We start from the raw sequence: 10,582 nt of genomic DNA, 5'->3' as shown, positions 1-10,582 counted from the left end.
CTGTTACTGGCCTGCTTATAAGTGGGGCCCCCCCCCCCCACTTTGAAAAACGTTCCGCCGGCCCTGTACTACTACTACTATTGTAGAGTACAGTATCCGGTTGACCTACGTGACAAGCAATGTATTAAATGTGCTCCCCTTGGGATTCTTAGGCACCGTACTCCATCTTAGTAGGCATACCTTCCGTAAGAGCGATTACTACTTATGTTTCCGGCCCCTACACATGGTTTATTTCGTGAAAATAATCCAGTGGTGTCGATATTATTATTTAAGAAATATAGATAAACACCAAGAAAGAAAGAGACAAACGTATAATTAGGCGATTGTGGCCATGTCTTTAACTCTTTAGACATAATAATAGTGGAAGCCCAGCTCAAGTTCATTGGAATCCAAACTTTATTATTATACGCCCAAGATAACGCTTTCGGAAACATTATTTTGCCCAATAAAATATGTCTTACGTGTTTTACGTATTACCTGAGATATTGCCAAACGTTTGTCAGGAAGCAGCACATAAATCACACGTTTGCGGTTCTTAAAAGTGATCGTACTCTTGGTTTTCACGTAAAATTTAGATTAAGTTGTTTGTTTATTAAATTAAGGAAAAATTACATTATTATTTTAATTTTTTTTCTAAAGCTATATTATGTCTTTGTACAAAAAAAAAATGAAAATGAGATTTTGTATTTATTTTAAGAAGGAAAACGTTCATAACTCTTCTGTTTTCTTTTCAAATTTTCATTATTTATTTAATTTACTGGGTGGCTCTCATGCTTGCGACCTCTGGTCTTAATCAGAGTCTCCCAGATCCTACAATTTCAATTTTCTTTTATACTAATTTGTAACATTATGCTATATCTTATTATGTAGGATTGAATATTGAATAAAGTGATTTGTGATTGTGATTGTGATTACCGCGTTGCCATTTACATAACCAAATAAATAACCGTCATGACTAGCAAGAGTTGCTTTATACCGTATGTGACTGGCGTAATAATACAACCACATACCCTATACAAATACAACGAAGCACTTAGAATTTAAGGCAGTTAACTTGGAAGATGTACCACTTTTGCAGGTTCTTGCAATGCATTTGATATTCATTTGGACTGCATAGCCTATTATTCTTTTGCTTTTTTAGTTCTGTTTTGCCAGGGATCAGTGAACACTGTTCTCTGGTTTTGCAGCTTCTTTTTTTATGTTATGTTGGCCTCAGAATAGGTTAACTTTATAAAAAAAGATGGTTCATATTTCTTGGTATTTCGCATGACACTGAAAACATGTGTTTCCTACTTACCAATCATCAATGAACCGAAAAGAGCATTATTTTTGCCTACAGGGAAACTACTGTAACCCAAGCTTATATCTTCCCAGTTGACCGTTCAGTCTAGGCCTAAGGCCTAACACTCTTTCCAATGGTATCTTATGCATGAATACCTTTAGCTGTTTAGTTTATGTGACATTTTAACCGATACGGTAAATGTTGCTTTTTTTTTTTTTTTTTTTTTTTTTTTTTTTTTTTTTTGTTCTTTCAAATTTTTTTGATGTATTTTCAATCTTATGCAATTTAAGCTTTTTAAATTTTTTTTTTTTTTGCTTTCTGTTAACATGTTGTAGTGATCCAATTATTGCACTGATTGCTACTGATAGACTAGATATATAATATAAACAATGTGCTACGTTTTGAGTAAGCATACTAGTTATAATGCTTCTTAAATTACATTGCTTAATTTTATAATGGACAGAAAATATAGTAAAACATGCGGTGAACACACGTCTTGGTCGATATCCTTTCCCGCAATCTCTCCCTCACCCATATTAAACCAAACAGACGAAGTATCACCCTTTCCTCTCTTACGGTACGGTATCTCATTATCTCACACGGGTCTAACTGCTTATAACATGGCGGTATATATACCTTCATGCTTAGTAATATAAAACTATGTATTAATGTTATAATAAATTCCCGCACTGAAAATGGCCTTGTGCCGTGAATGTGCAGTCGCTTTTATTAATGTGCCTACTGAGGTAGAATGTTATTAAAACCGACAACCAGACATATTGCCCTAGAAATCAGCATTAGCAATGACATAGAAACAACCTCAAACTTTGAGTCCGGATGATGCTGACAAGCATCTTAGCCTACATACAGTACATACCTTTCGAACACCGTTATTAATACATATATTATGCATTTAAGTCTACAGTATATTCATAACGTTGTTTACTGTATTTATTTTTTTTTTGTAAAAAAAAAAACATAGGCCTATATGCCTATTCAAAGTATTCGAATAACCAGGCACTTAAATATTTCCCAACATATTCATTTCAAATTGTTAGATCGGAAGCTTAGCATAATTTAAACGAGACCGTCTGATAGCTCCACTTAGTCTGCTTGTAAATTTTCATCCTATGAAGATGTTAGCCTGTCGATACTGTTCACATAGCGTTTTGAGGGCAGAATTTGATAACGTTGGTCCATTATTCGTAGAAACTACAACTCCTACAGCGTTTACGATACCACGTGGTGTCGTAACGCCAAATTATAAATTAGTGTTCAGGTTACTGATATACTATTAACCTGTTTATTTAACATTTAATAAAAGGAAATATAATGTATACAGTAATCGACATGGTATTATTATATTATTTATTATTTTAGAAACACAAAAAGACAAATTAATAATCTCACGAGGTTGTCTTTGAAAACAGGACGAAAGCGGGCAGACGCTGTGACCGCTGGCTGTCACATACTAGCGTTCATGCAATAAACTATTGCAAAATCAAAACATAAACGAATGTTAAACATCGTACTAAAAGTTCAAACTATAGTATCAAACCTACCAAATAACCTTTTATTGGAAAAGTTCACATTCCAAAAAAGAAAAATATAGAAATATCATCAGTGCAAAAGCCTCACAAAAGAACAATTAAGTAATGAAGCTGATGAAGTCCACAGGAGTGAACGGAATATTCGTGTTCTAGTAAATTACAGGCCCTAATTTATTTCCAGTGCGTAGCATACAGAAGGAAACCAAATTAAATTTGTATATAGATATATTGGTAAATTGATGAAAAAGCGTAGGCAGTTGTTTGATCTTGTTTTTTGTAAAGGTGTGCTACCAGTAATTCAACATTCTTGTGTAATATGTTTCCCAATTTTCGTCAAAGGTTCCTCGTCCTTTATGCGTAGGCAAGACTTATTGTCATTCCCAAATGAGAATGACGTCCATAAAAATGGGTATATTAGTAGGCTCTGTATAATATTACATCAACCAACCAACAGTCGATACTTTCCACCAATCTAACAAAAGCTAAAAAGGTCATCTGATTATTATTTTGTCCTTGATCCTGGGTTTTACAATAATTTTACAATGTTTACGGTACTCTGTATTGTCCAAAATCTCAAAGCATTTGTTTTCATTCTAATTTAACATACAATGCAATTCGTAAGTTTAATATTTTAAGAAAATTCCATTTGTATAGATGTATTGGTAAATTCATGAAAAAGCGTAGGCAGTTGTTTGATCGGTTTTTGTTTTTTTTTGTTGTAAAGGTGTGCTACCTGTAATTCAACATTCTTGTGTAATATATTACCTAATTTTTGTCAATGGTTCCACGTCCTTTATGCGTAAGCAAGACTTAATTTTATTCCCAAATGTAGAGTGAACGTACATAAAAACGTACAAAAAAAATAGTAGGATTTAATAATAATATCACATAAACCAACTAACAGTCGATACTTTCCACCAATCGAACAAAAGCTAAACAGATCATCTGATCATTGGTTTGTCCTTGATCCTGGGCTTTCGATAATTTTGTAAGGTTACGGTATTTTAAATTGTTTAACATCTTCAAATATTTGTTTTCATTCCAATTCAACATACAATGCGTCTCATAAATTAAATATTTTAAACAAATCTCAATGTTGTAAAGTGCGCGGGAAAGGCCTAGTTTAATTAACACATGTTAAATTAAGACTCAATAAGTTATGCACTTTACATACTTTTATAAGTTATTGTAGGATTAAATTAATTATAGACAATGGCGGATTCAAGAAGGCCCAGTCGACCCGCTCCCCCTCCCCTATTTTTTTCAAAATAAAAAAAATGAGAAAAAAGACTCAAATTTTGAGTCTAAGAGTGCCATTTCCGGTCTCTTGAGGTGCCATAATCATAAATAATCTTCCCTCAGCCCCAACCATGGGGCTGAGGTAGTATAGACCCTCCATCTGTGAAAGTCCATCTCTGGACCCCCTCTATTTCAAACTCCTGGATCCGCCACTGATAGGCCTATGCCAATAGAATGACTATAAATTCAATTTTCGTTTTTTTCTCTTTATAAATAAAGAAGATTCAATCTTTCAAGAGCGTAAGGTCAAATGGATTAAGTCAAGCGATTCCTTTTAAATTTCTAGGTATTCTGATTCTTACTAATCTTAATAGACTAATGGAATTCAATTATACGGAGGCCGTAAAGTCACTTAAAAGTACAATGAACTAATGTAAAAAAGACGAAAGTTAACGGTTCTAGGAAGAATTCCTGTCGTACAATCTTTATTGTTATCCAAACTTACATTTTTAATTCTGTATCTACTTGACCTATATAAAAGGATAAAGAAAGCTCTCAGTTCGGATGAATATGATTATATATCACTCTATATGAAAAGAAGTGAATATAATATCGAGGGATCAAATTATACAAGGGGAATAAATTTGGATGTCTATGAATAGGGGATGTCAATAGGCAACCGTATATATTGCCAGTCACCAAAAGTGGGTCAAACATGGATCAGGTGACTGATTACAACTGCTGAGTCAGGATTGTCATTTGTGTACCCTTTCATAAAATATTAATTTTTGACTTAAAGAAATTTAGTCACACAAATTAACCACCAGAATAATTATATTGCTCTGTGGATGTTATATTAGACAAATTGGAGATACTGCGATCTTGAGAAGGGTTGAGAGAAAACGATCAATTATTAGTGTTATTTAAAGAGGACAATATAAATGGAGAAGTCATATAATGAGACATATAACACCTTTTAAAAAGTGTTATAGAAGGAAGAGCATTAGGAATTAAACCAATCGGGAGGTCACAAGATATAATAATGGATATAGACCTACACGTGACAAGGGATATACTCATGAAAACGCCGTGATCTTTGGGAGAGTAATTGAGTGGACCTGCTGAGAAGCAGACAACATGAAGGGGATATTAGATAGAATAATAATGCTTTTGTTTTAAAAACAAAACAACATAGGCCTATTCCAAATGACAAATACGAAAAATGGGATATATAAATTTGGAAACTAAACATTTGGAACAATCTTTTCTTTTAACATTGAGCGGTTTAACAAACAATACATGTGTGTACGTATGGAAATATTGAGTAATTACTGTAATTTTGTTGATCGCCCGATATCACATCTAAAGTTTCAAGATTAGATTAGAACTGTATTATTTTGTTTTGTTATACCTTAAAGATATTGTGGGAAGCCTAAATCTCTCTAAAATGTTTCAATATTTATGATTGCCGCTTTTAGGGTTACTAAAGTTTGTCTTTGTGAAAATTAATTATTATTTTCTAGCTCTGACGTTTTCTAGTAGCTTGCTTAAATAAACGAAGTCAGCATTTCGTATAATGAATTGTATATTTTAAGTTTATTACCTCAACAGAGGAAGTACATAGCGTGCTGGTATTCACGGGATTTTGGCTCCAAGCCATTGGATTCGAAACAAGTACTTATCCCACTGCTCATCAATTAGCAAAATGGTCGAACCACCTCTAGAAATGGAGCTTAATATATTAGAACACCGACTTTTATTATATATCTTATGTTAAAACAAGAACTAATAATATTTGTATGTTTAACATTAGGCCTATGCAATTTTTCGTTATAAAATTCAACTATTGAAAAAACAAAAGTAGTGTTGCCAAAGTGTGATAACAGTGGTGGCACCGGTACCATGTTCGTAGATATGAGGTTTATAATTATGCATCAATTTTTTTGACAAGGAAAAAATTTATTAAAAGTCATATTTTTTTAATTCTAAAAAAAAACAGTTCTTATTTGGCTATTAACTTAAACAGAATTTTGACTGCTTAGATTCATTAAAAATTGTCATTGACGTAAGATCTCTACATCGAGGTTGAAAGATCAAGGTAAACACCAAAGCGTTCCGTCGTTACCCAATAAAAGTGCATTATCTGTCCATGTGGAACCATGGTAACAGTGGTCCAGCGCACACAAAATCAACTGGGTATGTGAGTTGAATCTAGGTCGTAAATCTTGAGAATTCTTAAGTTACTCATAGCACTTTAAGTACTGTACATGTGAGAAAAAAAACTTGGGGAAAAAAAAGAAGGCAATTTTCACCCCAGCCTAGTTTAAGCACGTGATTGTAGATATATATTTTCGCTGCCAATTGGTATTCGGCATGTGAGGCTAAGGTACACATCTTTTGAGACTGCAGTAGTAGTTTGAAACGTGCAGTCATAGGTTTGAAACAATGTCGGTTAATAAAAATGTAGGTCTACTTTCGTCTATACCTTTTTTGCTTTGATATTTCTGTTTTCCTGATTATAAATCTATCCAACAGTTTCAGTACTTTTTTCAATCTTCTTTTTTCTTTGTTCTTGATTCTCTTACCATTGTGATAATAATAATGTTCTTTGTACATGTATCATAATTCTTACCATCATCATCGAACTGATAAACATCAACTCATAATTTTAAGGCCATAATTAATCGGGGTTTTTTCAGTTTGTAAATGTTGTGAAATCACCTGTCACATTTTTGTACATTTTGGTTTTGTATATTTTTACTTCCATAATTCCATGCCTATCATAAAAAAAGCAGCTTAACTCAGTCGGCTAATCTGTGTGTGCGCTGAACCGTGGAGATCCCCGGTTCGATTCCTATTGCTGCCTCTCCTTGTGTTTCAGTTGAAGGGCTGAAATACAAGTTGTGATTGTCTCCCGGTGTACTGCCCAATCACCACCGGAAGGACCCCACTGGAAATAAGTCTTCTTGGATTGGATTGGATTGGATTTATTCGGTGTAAACACGAAGGATAGCCCACGAAAGTCTAGAAGAAGGCTTATTTCCAGTGGGGTCCTTCTGGTGGTGATTGGACAGTACACCGGGAAACAATCCCCTACTCTTTTCCGAAGAGTGTACTGTGTTCTTTAACGTGCACATGGGCCATAAATGCACACGGGACCAACGGCTTAAACGTCTCATCCGAAAGACGGTGCGCTATGTAACTTGTATTTCTCTAGCTGAAACACAATGAGAGGCAGCGATGGGAATTGAACCGGGGACCTAGAGATCTCCACGGTTCAGCGCACACACAGTGGCCCTACCACCAGATTAGCCGACTGAGCTAAGCTGCTCTCTCTTCTTCTATACTTTCGTGGGTGTTTCACCGAATAAATCCAATGTAATCCATCCAGCGAAATAGTTCATGCTTTTTGGGCCATGTTTTTTAAATTTAAAAACTTGGTTTGCAATAAAATTGGTATGGAACACTTAAATATTTTTTAGTTTTGCCATTTTAAGCATTCTTATTGACGTACGGTAACGCTTTTATGCATACATTTTGAAGTTTTCCAAAAAATTCTATTTTACACTTAAAGTAGTTGAAAATATCTACATATTACGGGTACTGTACGGTACAACCTTAGCTTACATTGTACACTCTTAATGAAAAAAAAATAAATAAATAAGGTCCTCCCCCGGGAAAATTTTGATTCCTACATCTAATTTTGTATTCAAGGTCTTTATTCTTTATTCAGATAAAAATATAAATTGAAAATTACAATTAGACAGCCAAAAGACTGTATATGAGTGTATTACAATAATTGCTTAAAAATTTAAAAACAGAACACTGAAATTCAAGAAATTCAAAACACAAACCTAAAAAAGAAAAAAAAACACAGCACCAGACATAAAACCAAATTAAAATGATAAAAATGGAAGAATTAAAAAAGGCATATATATATATAAAAATTAATTAAAAATTGAATTGAATTTTCTTATTGTAACAAAAAAAAATCAGCTCACGGGGCCTGAAAATGTGGGTCTAGAATTCTTTTTATTTTTCTTCTTGTTCTTACCAATCCTCTATTATTTCTCCAGAATGGAAAAGATAAATTAATGATTTAACTTGTTTATAAGGTGTTTAAACTCTATGTTCACATGTAATCATGTTTCTAATTTCTATTTTAATTTCTCTGTTCGTAGTCTCCGTTCTAAACAAATTTTAAATTTAAATATCTCTCGTGTGATTGTTTGTAAGAACGGAATCTTTTTGTAGGATTTCATCTCTTTATAACCAATGTGTTTGTAAAAAATCCGGAATTGGCAGTTTTTAATTACAGTAATTTTAATTTTTCAATTTTTAAACGTATTGTACATGAGGTAGTTACTTTAATTGGTTAATAATGTTATTATAAATATTTATTTATTTGTGGAAGTTAATTTTTAGACTTTTTAATGATTATTGTGTAATGTTCTTTTTATGTTATAATATTCTTATATATTTATGTTTATCCTGTAATTAGTGTTTACATTGTTAAATGTTTGAATAAAATACAAAATACAAATACAAAACATGAGGCATTTTGCCATTCTTGTCACAGTACGTGAGATTAAATTTAATGGTACTTCTTATAATACACCTCCACACTGATTACACTTACAGATTTATGAATCATGTGACCAATTCCATAACCAATCTCATTACTACAACGCCTTGAACTGGCGCTTGTTGGTTCATTAACTCCAGGACCCTGGACTTAAGGTTCACTTATTTCTACTGCCCTCGTTTTATCCTCCTGTTGATGGCTCTGTATTATTATTGATTTTTTACACTAGGCATGCTTAGACTGGCGATGTGGCCCTAACAGTAATTCGAGGTCGATAGCCAAGCGGGCATTTGTAAAAATTTGGAAGATTTTCAAAATATGTATTTAACTATTATACGGTTAAGTTTGGGATTGGTGGGACCTGTTAAAGTTCATATAGACGCGGATGTTGTTAACCGTCATCCTTAGAAAATGTGTTTGAACCATGCCTCCTAGGTGTACCATCGATTGAATAGGGATTTATAACCGGCAAATTATAATTTCTATGACTATTCCATAATTAATCATTTCGCTATCACCTGTAAGATCGTATGGATTTTATGATAGAGAACGAATGGCGTGACAAAATTATAATTTTAGGAAGTTTTATTATTTTTCAACCTAGAAAGTAGTCCAACTGAGTAACTGTGGAGTGACACCTGTTGATAGTTTACAGTTACAGGTATGAGGTCGATATTCCGCTTGTGAAAATTCAAGCTCAATCTAATTGGTCATTTCTTTATAAGGATGTTTGAAAACAAACCTTCACTAGCCGAGCGGTTAGTGCAGGGGCGCCGCAGCTAACGGCCATCAGCGATAGTTTGAACGGCCCGCTCGCCTATGGTTCTGGTGATAGAACAAGTCGGATAAGGACTATAAACCGTAGGCCCAGTGTACACAATTTGGTTTGTGTGCACTTACAAAAACCCAATACATCGTTCTAGACGAACCCCAGTGTACTGGTCCATACATCCCTGTTGTGGACAGACGTAGAGTAGCTGGTACTGTTTTACCGTGTAGCTCAGACATGAAGAGAACCTCAGGGGAGAAGAAAGTTATTGAAACGAGTTACAGTTAGTCCACTGCGTTCTGTATCCTCTGGAAAATACCATTAGCTACCTACCTACCCACCTATGAGACTTCTTTAACGGACGCAAAAGTTAGAGATTATGCCAGTGAGTTACAGAACGTGCATCGATGACTTTTTTCTTTTATGTTGCTGTTCTTCTCACGTTAGTCCTACAGCAATCGCACTACTGTGTGTGGACAGCCTAGGTTGTTACGACGTGGATTGGTCGTTGGCCTACACCTTTATTGAGTTACGCTGACATAAGTTTCTAGTGTGAACGTATTCTTAGTCGGAACGCATTATATTAATAGCTTTAGGCCCCTATGTAGGCCTACGTTATACCAATCCAAATCCAACATTTGATGTATACAGCACATACCGGTACATAGTCTGCACCATCGTTCATTGAATTTGCCCATTTAGACCAAGAATCTGGTATATAGACAAAAGTTTGTGTGATAGTCTTACCTTATTAAAAGATTGTATTGTGAGATAATACGTGCTCTTTGAAGAAAGATTAGGCATATGCCTATTCATACGTTCATGCTTCTGAACAGGTAGGCCTATATATGCCTATATTTTTAAATTATTGTTGTAGTAAATCTAGCGCGCACACACTTCACGTTACGATCGACCAGCGCGATTTCATGAACACCAGACGATACGCGATCAAATGTCACTGACAATCAGCTGACAACGTTGCGTCGACAAGTATTAAATTAGAGCCAAGATATCGGCTCGTCAGCCGACGGGTGTCGACACATTGTGTGTCCGGCCTTACTTAATCTTGATTGGTACTTGAACTGATTTTAAACATCAATATTATTATTATTATTATTATTATTATTATTATTATTATTATTATTATTATTATTATT

Source organism: Anneissia japonica, unplaced genomic scaffold (genome assembly GCF_011630105.1).
Source record: "Anneissia japonica isolate Jap-2015-1 unplaced genomic scaffold, ASM1163010v1 scaffold670_len1213532_cov191, whole genome shotgun sequence".
Classification (NCBI taxonomy): Eukaryota; Metazoa; Echinodermata; class Crinoidea; order Comatulida; family Comatulidae; genus Anneissia; species Anneissia japonica.
This window is presented reverse-complemented; position numbering follows the sequence as displayed.